The sequence below is a fragment of the Mesocricetus auratus genome, unplaced genomic scaffold (assembly GCF_017639785.1).
Source record: "Mesocricetus auratus isolate SY011 unplaced genomic scaffold, BCM_Maur_2.0 contig_5339_pilon_obj, whole genome shotgun sequence".
NCBI lineage: Eukaryota > Metazoa > Chordata > Mammalia > Rodentia > Cricetidae > Mesocricetus > Mesocricetus auratus.
Window position 1 is genome coordinate 368 of NW_024433770.1, and position 16589 is coordinate 16956.

The 16589-nt window shown below is 37.6% G+C and overlaps 1 long non-coding RNA gene across 2 annotated transcripts; it reads left to right on the forward strand.

The window, feature by feature from the left end:
- The first annotated feature begins 1147 nt into the window (after nt 1–1147).
- Nucleotides 1148–10331, forward strand: LOC121138508. 2 transcript variants are annotated; one of them, XR_005875474.1, is made up of 3 exons: nt 1148–1763; nt 3235–3322; nt 10010–10331. It is a non-coding gene; the product is annotated as an uncharacterized LOC121138508 (long non-coding RNA). The 2 variants fall into 2 exon arrangements; XR_005875473.1 differs by lacking the exon at nt 10010–10331 and having other exon boundaries at nt 3235–4022.
- Nucleotides 10332–16589: the final 6258 nt, after the last annotated feature.

Below are 16589 nucleotides of genomic sequence, written 5' to 3' on the forward strand. Positions count from 1 at the left end.
AATAATAATGTTTATCAAATGTGATTATATATTCATTTTATTGTAATATATATAAGCTTAAGTAACAGAAGTTAACGAGAACTAAGGTACTAATATGGTAGTAAAAGAAAAATTTGGTTTTGTAGACACATGAGGGGACAATATCTTGTATTATTTTAATATAAAAAGGAGTTTTAATATTCTTTGAATATAATAAAAACACAGATATACAAAACTCAATTTTCTCCAAATAACAGTGTGTGCTCAATGCCAAGGATAGAGGCCACAATAATCAAGCTCAATATGACACCAAATAAATTCAAATTTTCCATGTGGTGCTCACACTCTGTATCAAAGCTCTTAAGAGACTTCACATAGAATAAGGTCAGCAGCTGTCACATTAGAGAAAATTACATACCCTACATCAAACTCAGTCTAATATAATAATAGTCAGACAACATTTCTGAACACATGTAAGAAGGAAACATTACACAGGGAGGATAAGATTGAGTCCTTAAATTTCTTAATCAAGAACTTTGCTTCTTATGGGAAAGGACATCTATCTACAAAATTCATTGAGAAACTTCAACACAGACTATAGTCTGTGAGATTAGGTACACTTGCCATGGGCAACAGTTCCAATTTCTTGGTCAATGTCCAAGTCTTTGGCACTGGCTGATACTGAGCCTCACTTCCAATGTATGCTGATATTAGCAGTTGTACCAAAGTACATGTTTTGGATACTAAAATAAACAAATTTAACATTGATTCCCAGCTGCTACCTCTTCTTTGGCCAATGACCAGCTGCCAGCATCTTGAGTCTCCATTGGGCCCAGGGTTGCCAGAAAATCATGACTTAACAGTGGGTCTTACTTGTTCTCTCAAAAGTATACATAATTTATCAGCCTATGCCCTGTGTTGGTTGGTTCAAGGCATCTGGAAGTGTGATCAAGACATGCAACTGATATATGAGCTAACATTTTTGGAAATATTTCCCACGTGTAAATTCTCACCAATATTTTGATGATATGACAGACTCCAAAATTCTCTCATGGAAGGTCTTACACTCCCTGGGGAACAGAGATGGAATCATGTGGAGTTGGGGGTTGGGGGAGGTGGGTCTCAGAAAGGGCGGGAGGGTGATGGAAATAGGAGAAATGTGTAAAAAGTTAAATTAAAAATTATTATAAAATAATTCAGAGGATTTTTGAGCAAGTAGGGGATAAAGGCTCAAAAATAAAAATAAATCAAACTTTTGAATTTAATTTTGTTATATAAACCAAAGTCACTGATACATGGACAATTAAACCTCTTCCTAACCCACATGTTTTAAAAGGCATTACAATTCAGCATGGAATTATCTGCTTCTACTTATGTTAAAACTGAGACCTGACATAGCATTTTGCAACTTGATGCTCCACATTCACTGACAAAACCAGAAGCCCAATCTGTAAAATAATTGGAAAGGTTCCCATCATATTGTGTTTATAATGGTCATGATGTTTGTTTGCAGAATCAATGTCTGACATGTACTTCATCCATGAACTCAAACTTCAGTCCTACTAATGAGGGAAAATAACAACTGAAGACAGAAAGGAATAAAGAAAGAAAGAAAGAAAGAAGGAAGAAGGAAGTAAGGATGAAATAAGAAACAATGACAATCAAGTTGCAAACTGTAGAGTCTGCATATACTTCATGACCTGCATAATAGCATGGGCTTTACATGCATGCAGAGTCAGGGAATCTGACCCACCTGCATTTCTTGCCAATTTCCAGGTCCACATGTGAGTCTCTGAACCTCAGTCTGGACATAGACAGTGGCAGTTGTTGTTGATGTGTCAAATCCCTCTGGGCTATATTGGTTGTGAAATATTCCAGGCTTTTTGCTGGTGTGTAAACCTCGTCTTTTGGGTCTTAGTTGCTGATAATGGTCCTTTTTCTGAGAAACCGCGATGTGTTATCAGAAGGCACAAGCTAAGCTGAGGCCTGTAGGCTTCTCTCCACTGGCCTAGGCAGGTAGTTTCTAAGACAGTTGAGCAGAGAAAACTGTCTTATGTTATTTGCCTCAGACAAAAATCCTTGAAGGATGTTTCCCATGGCAACTGGCAGTTTAAAGGGGATAAACAATTTTGATTGTAGGAATCTTTACTTCCAAATACCTGTACTAACTTCCGGCAGGCCAAACAAAGAACTGGAGTTACAGTTGACTTCAAGAAGTGATCAAAGTTCTGGAGATGGGCTCCCAGTAAGTGTTATCTGCTGGCAAGTGAATTTCACAAGTAGAGCCTGATCTCCAATGGCAACTTGCTTCAGGAACAGGTTAAACGATAATGTCTGTAAGAAGCTTATCTTCCCAATAGCTGTGCACAAGTCTGGCTGTCCAAACGAATATCTGGAATGGCAGTTGGCTTCAGGAAATGATCAGTGTTCCAGAGTTATGCTCGTGATCAATGTTCTCTGCTGACATCCCAGAGGTGTGCTCATAATCAGAGTTCTTTGCTGGGATTCTAGAGTTGTGCTCACGATCATTGTTCTCTGCTGGCATTCTAGAGTTGCTCTTCCCATCAGTGTTCTCTGCTGGCATGGGCAGTTCGTTAGCATAGACGAGAGGCAGCATAGACAACCAAGCTCTGGGAATGAAGACAAATACTTTGGACTCCCTTGATCAGGGTGAAGTACACAACCTAATCTGGTGAATATTGCTAGAGGCCATGAAAATTTGCTTAGGTAAAGAATGAAATGTGAGAACGCAAAACTGCTGAATGTCATTAAACCCAACAGATAACAGGAAGATGCAGTTGAGCCTCTGAGTGTGAGGCCAGACTGACCTGCAAATAGAGTACTAGGTGAGCCAAGAATGCACAGAAATTCTCTGCTGAAAAGCTAAGTTAATAATAATAAAAATTATTATTATAATAAATATGACAGCAAAACAACACAATAATAATAATAATAGTAATAATAATAATGACAATGACAAGGATGCCTGGGATACTGCACTCTCACATGCCTGATATAAAGAGTTGGGACCTGATGCACACAGGTTATTTGTGTACAGTTAATATTAATGTGTCCAGGTCAAGTAAGCGCAGTTATAGAAACAAGCTTTTCTAAGTCAGTCTGACTATGACATTAATTAAATTGACAATATCTGTATTAAAACACAGCACGAGATCACAATCCAGCTCAGATGGGGCTTTACTGGGGAACAATATGACCTTAACATCTGATTACATTTTGATATTCACCTCACAGATCCTGCTGATGATGTGTGGCTATGTGTCCTTCTGAAAGAAGTTTTGGATAATGAGTAACTGAAGCTGGACAAAATCTTCACTTTTGAGTGAGTGCTGTTTGAATCATTCTAGAGAATATGTGTTACTTGAATTTTCAGACCTTAGAAGAGGATTCACAGTAAAACATGGTTGTTTGTAGTAACCAATTTAAACCATGTGCCAAACAGGAAACAAAAGCTGAAATGAAGTGATAAAAAGTAACTTTCAGGGCTAGAAAGATGACTAAAAAGAGCCTGTGCTTTTCACAAAATGCAACCAATTGTCAAGAATATGTCATGAACTGCTCAATGTTGTAAACTTTTGGATATCCTTTAAATATGAGTTTCTTTAAATTCACATTTGCTTCACACAATGTTTCCTCCAGGGTAAGCCAGTCTAATAAAATTTTGAGTGTCTGGAATGATGACTCAAGTTTTGGAGCATTGGCTCCTCCTGTAGAATTGGGATGAATTTCTTGCACCTAGATTGTAACTCCATTTGCAGAGGTTTATATTTCTGCCTCTGGTCTACAATAGCACCATGAAATTGTGTACTATACAGACAGGCATTTAGGGAAACATTTCAACACTAAATTGTAACATATGTTAAAATTTTTTCTGACAAAGTTTAGAGTACAAAAATAAATTTTTCATATTTTTATATAGCAAAACATACAATTATGAAAGGGTGACCTTAATTGTTCTTGAAATGCTCTGATCAGTTTCCTACACATATTTGTGAAATAAACCATGCTGAATGAAAACAAAATAATGAAATGATACTGGTATGTGCTTATATATTGGAGAGGAGAAGGTTTACTGTTAGATATGAAGGAGAAATGCCAGATGCCTCTAAACATGTCCAGAATGAAGCAACAAATGAGAGGATGTGGGTGTAGATACTTGAAAAGACAAGGATGAGGAACCAAGAGGCCAGGAGCCTGAGAGACCCCAAAATCCAAAGTGACTGAGGCTATGTAATAATCACAGGATAGGGGAAGGAAATTGGAACTCAGTTGTTGGAGTGGTTAAAAATGTGGTCACAGGTTAGGAAGTGCTGAGGAGCCAGTACTCTGTTACAAGGGAACAGATATTAGAAATGTTGAGAAAAACTTTGGCCAGTATCCCCTTTGGAATATTAAAGAGGCACCTCAGTCATTTATGTTTGATTTTTGAATTAGCAGAAGTATATTCTGAATCTTCCTGGTGGCTTCTTGTAGGACTGCTGATATACAAATTGGGTGAAATGACCTAGGTTGTTAAAACCAGAAGAGTTCTATGCGTTTTTTCTAGAATCCTAAAGGCCCCTTAGAAGTCATGGGGCTTCATTCAGGCACTCTCCATAGAGGTTGATGCCTGTTCTTGGGAGTCCACCCCTGAAGTCCATGAAGGAGTCTCATTTGTAAAGGGGCACATCCTCAAGTTGGGCACAGTGGCAGCATAAAAGCAATCTGAAGATGGGATTCACAATGCTGATAAATCTGCTTATTTTTAGTCAGGATTTTAATATTAGTAATTCAATAATTACTAACAATTTAGTGATGAGTTCATGTCAGAAGATGTGAAAATATATACTTGGGGAAGCAGTTAATTGAAATAAAAAGAATACAATTACTGCAAATTACCGGTAGTTAGAAAGCATAATCTTGGGTTAGTCTTTATATTTTGCTTCCTCAAGGTGAAGAGAAGGGCCATTGATTTTTTTGCATAAAGAAATGAATCCACTTTCAGTACATGATAAAATCTTACTAATATTGGTGATTTAGTAAACAATATATTTGATATCAGTAAGGCTACCATTACATTTTATATGATTGAAACTGAAGAGTAAGAAAATGTTTGAAACCAAATGATTGACTTTATGAAATTTTGAGTATATACTTCAGGATAGGAAGATCAAGGTTCACTTTGTGAAATGTATCTATAGTCCATAAGGGAAGTAATGAATAGATAATACCAGAGAGATGCACCACATTCTCAGCTTGAATAAATACATAAATTGCAACTTGGGAAATCCATGTGATTATAGTGGGGTCTCTAAATGCAATTTCTGTTTTTCTTTTTAGTCAACTCTCTAGTTATTCGATATTACATGAAAACATGATTTCTTAGGAAAACAACAAATTCTTTTTGTGTATGTCACTCATAAAATAACTAAAGTGTGTGTGGTGTGTGTGTGTGAATCTACTTCAACATTCATACTAATTTTATCATGCAAAATGAGTGAGGCCTTGCCAACCTCTTTCTACGAGGCTTCAATAACCTTGATCCCCAAGCCACACAAAGACACAGCTAAGTAAGAGAACATCAGAGCAATATCCCTCATGGCCATTGATGCAAAGATACTTAATAAAATACTGGCAAATTGGATCCAAGAACACATCAAAACAATCATTCACCACGAACAAGTAGGTTTCATCCCAGTGATGCAGGGAGGGTTCAACATATGAAAATCCATCAACGTAATCCACCATATAAACAAGCAGAAAAACAAAACTCATATGATCATCTCACTAGATGCTGAAAAATCCTTTGACAAAATCCAACACCACTTCATGATCAAGGTCTTGGAGAGATCTGGGATAACAGGAACATACTTAAACATAATAAAAGCTTTATATAGTAAACCAATAGCCAATATCAAACTAAAAGGACAGAAACTAAAGGCAATTCCTTCAAAATCCGGAACAAAAAATGATGTGAACTCTCTCTATACCTTTTCATCATTGTACTTTATGTTCCAGCCATTTCCATACAACAACAAAAGGGGATACAATTTGGGAAGGAAGAGGTCAAATTTTCACTGTTTGCAGATGATATGATAGTTTACATCAATGACCCAAAGACCTCTACCAGGGAAGTCTTACAGCTGATTAACACCTTCAGCAAAGTGGCAGGCTACAAGATCAACTCAAGAAAATCAGTAGCCCTACTGTATACAGATGATAAAATGGCTGAGAAAAAAATCAGAGAAACATCACCCTTTACAATTGCCACAAACAACATAAAATACCTTGGGGTAATGCTAACCAAACAAGTGAAAGACCTGTATCGCAAGAACTTTGAGTCTTTAAAGAAAGAAATTAAAGAAGCCCTCAGAAAATGGAAAGATCTCCCATGCTCTTGGATAGGTAGGATCAATGTAGTAAAAATGGCAATCCTGCCAAAAGCAATCTACAGATTCAATGCAATCCCCATTAAAATCCCAGCACAATTCTTCACAGACCTTGAAAGAACAATAGTCAATTTTGTATTAAAAACAAAAGACCCAGGATAGCCAAAACAACCCTGATCAACAAGGTAATGTCCAGAGGCATCATCATTCCTGACTTCAACCTCTATTATAGATCTATAGTCCTGAAAACAGCTTAGTATTGGCACAAAAACAGACAGGTAGACCAATGGAATTGAATTGAAAACCCTGATATTAACCCACACACGTATGAACATCTGATCTTTGACAAAGAAGCTAAAAATATACAATGGGATAAAGAAAGCATGTTCAACAAATGGTGCTGGCATAACTGGAGGCTGGCATGTAGAAGAATGCGGATTGATTCATGTTTAACACTATGCACAAAACTTAAGTCCAAATGGATCAAAGACCTCAACATAAATCCAGCCACACTGAACCTCTTAGAAGAGAAATTGGGTGGTACCCATGAACGAATTGGTACTGGAGACAGCTTCCTGACCATAACACCACTAGCACAGACAGTGATATCAACAATTAATAAATGGGACCTCCTGAAACTGAGAAGCTTCTGTAAGGCAAGGGACACAGTCAGCAAGACAAAAACGCAGCCCACAGAACGGGAAAATACATTCACTAACCCCACATATGACAGAGGGTTTATCTTCAAAATTTACAAAGAACTCAAGAAGCAAGTCTACACAACACCAAAGGAGCCAATTAAAAATTGGGCTGCAGAACTAAATAGAGAATTTTCAATAGAGGAGTCTAAAATGTCTGAGAGGCACTTGAGAATGTGCTCAACATCCTTAGCCATCCAGGTAATGCAAATCAAAACAACTCTGAGATACCATGTCCCTCTTGTCAGAATGGCTAAAATCAAAAACACCAATGACAATTTATGTTGGAGAGGATGTGGTAAAAAAGGATCACCCCTCCATTGCTAGTGAGAGTGCAAACTTTTACAGGCACTTTGGAAATCAGTATGGAGAATACTCATAAAAATGGGAATAAACCTACCAAAGACCCAGCAACTCCACTCTTAGGCATATATCCAAAATATGCCCATTGATACAAGGATGTCTGTTCCACTATATTCATAGCAGCATTCTTTGTAATAGCCAGTACTTGGAAGCAACCTAGATATCCCTCAACCGAAGAATGGGTAGAGAATATGTGGTACATTTACACAATGGAGTCCTATTCAGCAGAAAAAACAATGGAATCCTGAGATTTGTAGGCAAATGGATGACACTAAAGAAACCATCCTGAGCAAGGTAACACAGTCACAAAAAGAGAAACATGGCATGTACTCTCTCATATATGGATTTTAGACATAGATCTAGGGAGTGCCAGCCTGCAATCCCATGGCCAGAGAGTCTGGAAAACAGAAACTTCATTCAGTGGCTGATGGAAGAAGAGGCAGACTCCCATGGCTAAGCACTGAGCTGAACTCAAGAAAGCCAGTAACAGAGAGGGAGGACTAATGACCAAAGGGCTTAAGACTGGGATGGTTTAACCCCCAGAAACAGATGACCTGACTTGACAAGGATTAACTCTTGAATCCCAGGCTGATGCCTGGCAATGCAGCGTGGGGCATATCAAGACCCCCTGAATGGGGGTGTCATTGAGGAGGCCTAGGTAATCTATTTAGCCTTGGGCAGTAGATCAGTATTTATCCTGGGTATACAAATGGACTTTGGACTCCCATCCAACAATGTGAGATGCACTCTCTCCCTGAACTCTTGGGAGAGGGTCTAGGCCCTGCCCTTTATGAAATGACAGACTATGGACAACCCCATGGAGGACCTCACCCTCCCTGGGGAAATGAGGGTATATTGGCGGGGATTGGTAATGGGCACAGTAGGAAGGTAGGGAAACGGAGAGGGACCTGGAACTGACTTGTGAAGCAACCTTGTTTCTAATCTAAATTTAAACTTAAAAATAAATAATAAAAAGTGAGAGAGACCTGTGCTAGTAGCAATGAGGTAGTGGAGCAATTTTTTGTGCTCAGGTGTTAAAGGCCATCCTGAATCACATGACAATATCTCTCAGTAAAATTCAACAATAATTCAGCAAATAAATAAATACCTTATGACTATTATTTTTAACTTTAAGATATTATGGTTATATTTTAAAGCATGTTATCAGATACAGCTGGCTGACCTAGAATTAATTTTATACCTAACCATGTCCTTCACATATTTCTGCTCCCTATTCAGACAGTTGGGATACAGGCCTCAACCCTCTTCACACAATTGTAATTCTGTAATACAAATTTCATAATAAACCCCCAAAAATCATAATTCAGAATGACTAATCAGAACTGTTACCTGTGTCCTACACTTGCCTTTCGCTATTCCAAAATTGGATTCATTTAGAACTCCAAATACACACTATAAAGACTATTGGATATTTTTAAATAATTTAAAATGAAACTGAAAACCTCTTGAAAATATTCCTTACATTTTTAGATCATCGTTCTTAACTTGACATGTATATTGTAATGTGTGTGTGAGGAGTGATTGTTTACATAGGAAGCTGCCCTATTCACTCTGGAAATGCTTTTTAACTCAAATGATTCCCCCTCCAAAAACAACTCAGAAGACCTAGTCGACAGTAACTATCTCCTCTCTGTTGTGATAATTTCTGATACATCAAATTTTTCTCTGTAACTTGGAGACATCCTATTCTAACATTCTTCCAATGGAATTCGGGCTAACATTCCATTGGTGACAGTTTAGTTCCATGTATATACAGTGAAAAAGAAAGTGATCATTAGATAATAATAGGTGACAAATGATAAGTGGGCAGGTAGGCAGAAAGGTAGGAAAAATTAATCTTAAATTTATTGACACACATCTATGGATTACCAATCCATTACCTGGCATGTTACTCCTTTGGCAGCATGGCATCTCTTCTCAGCCTCTCTCTCTCCCTTCTCCCCAGCCCACTCCTGGTTTAGTAGAATCACCTATATTTTTGTCTGTATACTCAATCATCAGTGGCTTTTTTCATCAAAAAGTAAGACAAACATATATACAGAAGTACATACACCAACATCTCCTCTGTCTATATTTTTATTTTATATAAGCTTTTATTTGAATTAGAAACAATCTTATTTTGCATAGCAATCACATTCACTGTAGCTTCAACACTTACATTCCCCAAAAAACCCAGTCTAACCCCCATCCACTCCTCAGTAATGCTGAGGCCTTCCATGGGAGATCATAAAAGTCTTTCACATCATTTGGGGCAAGGCCTAGGCACTCCCTCGAGTATCTAGGATGAGAAAGTAGCCCTCCACAGGGAATGGAATCCCAAAGTCCATTCATGCACTAGGGATTAATACTGGTACCACTGCCAGAGTTCCCATAGACTGCCCAGGTCTCAAAGGGAAACCCACATTCAGAGGGGCTGGTTCAGTCCTGTGCTTGTTGTGCAGCTGTCAGAATGTGATCCATGAGCTTCCTCTTGTTCAGGTTAGTTGTTTCGGTGGGATTTCCAAGCCTGGTATTGACACATTTGTACATCACTCCTCCATTTCTTAAACTGGATTGCAGGAGTTCGGGTCAGTGTTTAGCTGTGGGTGTCTGCTTCTGCTTCCATCAGCTACTTGATGAAGCTTCTGGGACATTATATAAGGTAGTCATCAATCACCTTATAGGGGAAAGACATTTTAATTAGCCTCTACATTATTGCTTAGATTCTTAGTTTGGGTCATCTTTGTGGATCCCTGGACATTTTCCTAGTGCCAGATTTCTCTTTAAATCTATAATGGCTCCCTCTATTGATGTGTCTCTTTTCTTCCTCTCCTCTATTCCTCTACCCACTCAATCTTCCTGATTCCTCATGTTTTCCTCCCACTACCTCTTTTCACCTTCTATTTGTCCTACCTCGCTTCTGCCTCCCCCCTTACTCACAATTTGTTCAGGAGTTCTTGTACATTTTGCCTTCCTTGGGGGACCATGTATGTCCCTCTTACTGTCTTCATTGTTTCCTGGACTCTCTGGAGATGTGGATTGTAGGCTGGTAATCCTTTACTCTCTGTCTAATATACATATATGAGGTGGAACATACCATGTTTGCCTTTCTATTACTGGGTTGCATCACTTAGGATGGTTTCTTCTACTTCTATTCATTTGCCTACAAATATCAAGATTCCTTTGAGTAGTACTCCACTGTGTAAGTGTACCACATTTTCTCCATCCATTCTTTGGTTGAAGGACATGTAGTTTGCTTCCAGTTTCTGGCTATCACAAATAATACTTCTATGAACAAAGATAAACATATGCTCTTGTTGTATTAATGTGCATTCTTTGGGTATATGCCGAAGAGTGGAATTGCTGAATCTTGTGGTAGACTGATTCCAATTATATTGAAGAACCACAATACTGATTTCCAAAGTGGCTGTAATATTTTATACTCCCACCAGCTGAAAAAGAGTTTTACCCTTTCTCCACATCCTTTCAAACATAAACTGTCATTTGTGTTTTTGTTTTTATCCATTCTGACAGCAGCAAGAATGTATTTCAGAGGTGTTTTGATTTGTATTTCCCTGATGGCTAAGAAAATAACTTGGGGTACTGCTAACCAAACAAGTGAAAGACCAGAATAACAATAACTTTGAATGAAGTTGAAGAAACTACCAGAAAACGGAAAGATCTTCCATGCTCTTGGATAGGTAGTATCTACAAGTAAAAATGGCAATCTTACCAAAAACAATATACAGATTCAATGCAATCCCTATAAAAATCTCAGAGTAATTCTTCACAGACCTTGAAAGAATGATACTCAACATTATATTTGAAATAAAAAAACTCAGGATAGCCAAAACAACACCAAATTAAAACACCTTCCAAAGGCATAACCATCCTTGACTTTAAGCCCTATTATAGAAATACAGTCCTGAAACAGCTTGGTATTTGCACAAAAATAGAGAGGTAGACCAAATAAATCGAATTGGAAACACTGATATTAAACCACCCATGTACGAACATCTGATTTTTGACAAAGAAGCTAAGATTATACTGTGGAAAAAAGAAAGTAAATGGTGCTGGCATAAATGTATCTGGACATGTAGAAGACTGCATGTAGACCCATATCAATCACCATGAACAAAATTTAAGTCCAAATAGATCAAAGATCTCAAAATAAATCCAGTCATACTGCACCTCTTAGAAAAGAAAATAGGAGGTACCCTTGAAAGAATTGGTACAGGAGACCGTTTCTTGAAAATAACACCAGTTGCACAGACAGTAAGATTGACAATTAATATTTGGCACCTCCTGAAACTGGGAAACTTTTGTAAGGCAAAAGACACAGTCAACAAAACAAACAGCACCCACAGAATGGGAAAAGACTTTCACCTATCCAAATCATATAGAGGACTGAATTGCAAACATAGAAAGTACTCAAAAAGCTAGACCCCGAAACACCAACAATTCAATTATTTCACTTTCTTATTTGTGTCATTGTGTGGTTTGGTGTAAGAGGTTGGAACTGAACCTTCAGTTGCAATTGCATAGAACATTTTGAGTAGTATTTGTATTAATTTACCTTTGAATTTCTGATAGAATTCTACACTGAAATCACCTGGCCCTGTGCTATTTTTGCGTGGTAGAATTTTTGATGTTTGCTTCTACTTCATTATGGATTATAGGTCTATGTAAATTGTTTATGTGTTCTTGATTTTATTTTGGTATGTGATACCTATACATAAAATTGCTCATTTCCTTTAAGTTTTCCAATTTTTTGGAGTACAGGTTTTTCAAAATATGACTTGATTATTCTCTGGACTTCTTCAGTATCCATTGTTATTTCCCCTCCTTTAATTTCTGATTTTGTTACTTTTCATAGTCTCTTTCTGCCTTTTGGATAGGTAGAATAAAGGTTTTTTCTATCTTGTTATTTCAAGGACCCCACTCTTTGTTTCATTGGTTCTATGTGTTGTTTCCTTTGTTTCTATTTTAATATTCAACCTCCCATTTGGTTATTTGTTGTAATCTAATCCTCCTGGGTAATTTTGTTTTTTTATTCTAGATATTTCATGTATGCTGCCATGTCACCAGTGTGGGAGCTCTCTAGATTCATTATATAGGCACTTAGTGCTGAGTGCTTGCCTCTTAGCGCTGCTTTCAAAGTATCCTGTAAGTTTGGATTTGTTGTACATTCATTTTCAATGAATTCTAGGAATTCTTTTTTTCTAAGCAAGTTTTTGCTAAAGATTATGTTGGAAAACAAACCCAAGATAAACCACTACAATCTTCAAAAGGCAGTTTCTTCTGGCATGAAAGGCTCAGGGGTATTCTGAACTGAAAATTCAGGTGACCTTTAATCCAAAATGCACTCCAACAATTTTTTACCTGCTGCAACCTCATAACCTGTAATAAATGTTTATTAAGTTTAAGCAAAAGTACAGGTGGCAAAATATTCTAAAACTATAGCTAAATATGTATATTTAAAATATATGAATGGTTTATATCTATGGATATTGGACACACATACATGCAAAAGCATGTTAAGTCATACTCCATTAAGAGGATGAAGAAAATGTCAAGTCTAGTAGTTAAAGTTCCATGATGATCATTATTCACAGAATCAGTCACTGTGGACAGTTTCTGTGTTCTGACTGTCCATGATTTCAGGTGGGGGCTTTGGAATGGAAATGCTCCCACATCTGTGGTCTGAAGCATGTGGTGCAGTCACAGTCATACATAAATTGCTTTAGCATGCTTGTCCTTTCCTCCTGGGTTTTAGTGTCCATAGAGTGCTATTATTATTATTTTGTAATTTTTTCATTTAACTGCCCCGCAAGTCCTCCCAATTCCCCACCGACTCAATCTCCCCTCCACTCCCCAGGGAGCTTAATGCCTTCCATAATGGATTTTCAGAGTCTGTCATATCATCCCAGGCAGGACCTAGTTCCCCCTCGCCATGTATCCAGGCTGAGAGAGCATCCATCCATGTGGAATGGGCTCCCAGAGTCTGATTGTATACCAGGAATAAAAACTAATCTATTCTACAAGTTCCCATAGATTGCAGAGTCATCCTCTCTGACACCCAGGAACTCTTAATGTCTTTCTTTCTTTCTTTCTTCCTTGAACAATGTGTGATGCAATTAAACATTTTTCAACTTCCATCCTGTACTTTGGATTTCAGAATACACTTCTGGTTTTGTTAGTGGATGTCTAGCATCTAGTTGCAAAAGGCTGTGTCAGCTCTCAGAGTGAACATAACTAGAAGAAGGTACTTCTATGCTGAGGTGTAATACTTTTTAAAACCGGTGGATTAGGAAGAGACTCATGTGTCCATGTGTCAATGATTTTGTGGTTTATTTAACAAAGTTAAATTTTGAAAAATTTATTTATTTTTAATTTTGTACCTTTCACCCCTAATTGCTCAAAATCACCTGAAATATTTACAAAGGCTACCATCTCTGAAATTCCATCTCTAGCAATCCTTAAATTTGAAAAACTTTGGTGACCACAGTGTGGATACTCAGTAGCATATTTACTACTTATAATGTGAGGAAGTATTTGCATTCACAAAGCTCATAAAATAGCAAGGGACAAATCATACTCTATACTCAAGAGAGGAAGCCAAGGTTCCAAGATTATGAGGACATATGAGTGTGATTCTAGTATATAGTAGATATAGGATGACATGAATAGTATTAGACCTCTCTAAAAATTAACAAGGAATAAATATATGGATTTATGTTGGAAGCATCTCCCCAAAAGAAGGCAAAAATCTATTGAAGCTAACACAGGCAATCAGAAAAGATAATATATATATATATATATATATATATATATATATATATACTGCTCAGCACTATTATCTACTCTTTAACATTTTTGTCATTTTCTTTGCATTCCATGAGCTGTTTGTTTGTCCTCCCTCCTTTCTTCCCATTCCATCTACCCAACTTGAGCTTCCTCTTCTAATCCACCCTTCCTCTTTTCAGAAAAGGTTAGACCTTTCTTGGGAGTCAACAAAGATGACAATATGTCAAGTTGAGTTTAGGAACAAGACCTTCCCCCAGCGTTAAAACTTGGTGTGTATTGAACCATGGGGAATAGGTTCCAAAATGTCAGCTCATGTGTCAGTGACAGGTCCTGATCACACTGACAGAGGCCTCCAATCACGGAAAGACACAGATCTTTAACCAGCCTGCAGAGGGCATAGGTTGATCAGTTATCTATACTTTTGTGAGAACAAGTAAGACCCACTGTTAAATCATAATTGCTGCCTGGCAACCCTGGGCCCAGGGGAGACTCAAGAAGCTGGCAGTTTATCATGGATCAAAGAAGGAGATAGCTGCTGAGAGGCAATGTTACAATTGTATATTTTTGTATCTGGAGGCATGTGCCTTGGTATAACGATATTCGATGCTATATAGGGAAAACAATATATTTATTTACCAGCGAGAGAGAGAGAGAGAGACTCACACAGACCAGGAGTTAGAAGCGTGGCTGGCTTCCTGGAGAAAAAGGGAGGTCCTTTTCCTTTCTCTTCCTTTTATCTCTACCTGTGCTAATTTACTTGTCCCCGCCCTGTTGGGCAGATAGCTTTGTGGGGTTCACTCCTACAATTACCCTTTTAGTCTAAATAGAAGATTTAAATTTGATATAAACTCAAACATATACAACATATATATGTAGAGGGTGATAATTAAGTTATAATCTACTTATCCTAAACTAAACATATCCATTCCACCTAAATTCTAAACTTATCTGAAAGGGATGCCTAAGTCTGAACACCTCCTTCCAATCCCAACCCTAAAATAATTGCAAATTAACACTAACAGGTGTAAACTATCCGACAATGTCAATAGTAGGGAGAAGGGACGTGGAATTCTCAAATTTACTTCCTGCTGAAGTGGGACGATGACAATCATGGGGACCTGTGGGGAGAAATTGTTAGTGTAACAAGAGTCTTAATTAGGTCAGTTAGTCTCTGTTTTGCAGGAGAGGCTTGACTGAAGTTCCGGATTAGATTTCTGATTTTGATTGAAGCTCTTGTCTGAAGCACTGATAAGATTGTAGAAGATGCACTATATCAGTTCCTTGGCCTGACGATGTGTCGAGTGATGTAGTTCCAAGCTAGTTTCAGGATGGTGCCTGTCAGGTGGGGTCGATGATGTGGGGCAGTTTAGATGTATCCCATCGAATCAGGTGGAGTCGGGGAAGTGAATCCACATTCTCTTTCTGAAGCAGTTGAAGATCGCTGTCAAGAAATCCCTTTGTCTCTGGAAAACTGAAATATTAATGTTAGCACAGAAATTCTTAAATTTTATGTGTATGAATACAGGGAAAGGCGACCCTAAGGAAGATAATACACATGAAGGAGATTAGAGTTTTAGAAAAGAATCAAATATACACAGATGACAGTTACCATATATATATATATATATATATATATATATCTTTTGTTGTTGTTGTTGTTGTTTCTGTCTTATATCAATGGCTCTTTGATATAATACAGAAAGTCTGAATTGCATTTTTACAATATGCTTGGGTTTAAAGCAGGAGAGCCAATCAAACTCCAAAGCCAGCATTAATTAGATGAATTGGGACTCAGGCATATTAAGAAGTGGAAGAAATAGAAATTACACTAACAAAATAGAGAGATTTAGACACTGATAACACATCATATTATTGCATGTTTGGTGGACCTCTGAGTAGCTATCCTTTCTTCTTTAGGTATCCATATACCTAGTATTATTCACTGTTCAAAACTAATTGTCCTGTAAATACACAAACAGAATACTTCTCTTTCCTTTAATGAGGTCTCCTTATACATAGCAGACCTTGTAGATGAGCCGTCATCCTTCCTCCACCTGAGACGTTTTCTGTTCTGATCGAATCTTAATTAATTTAGATGGGACCCAAATCTTTTCTTCTCCTGTGGAAACAAAAGCATAACCCCTTCCCCAATTTTACACATTTCCTGGTTTCCAGACTGAGGTCATAACATCTTTAAAATACACCGGTTGTTTCAGTTCAGAAGTCTTCTCTGTAGTCCAGTGTCTTTCTGCTGCAGTTTGTCCTTTTTCATCAGCATTAAGAAAATTCAATGTTAGTAAAGCATTATGTAACCTGTGTTTAGGGGTCTTTGTTCTCCCTGGCTGTTTATGAA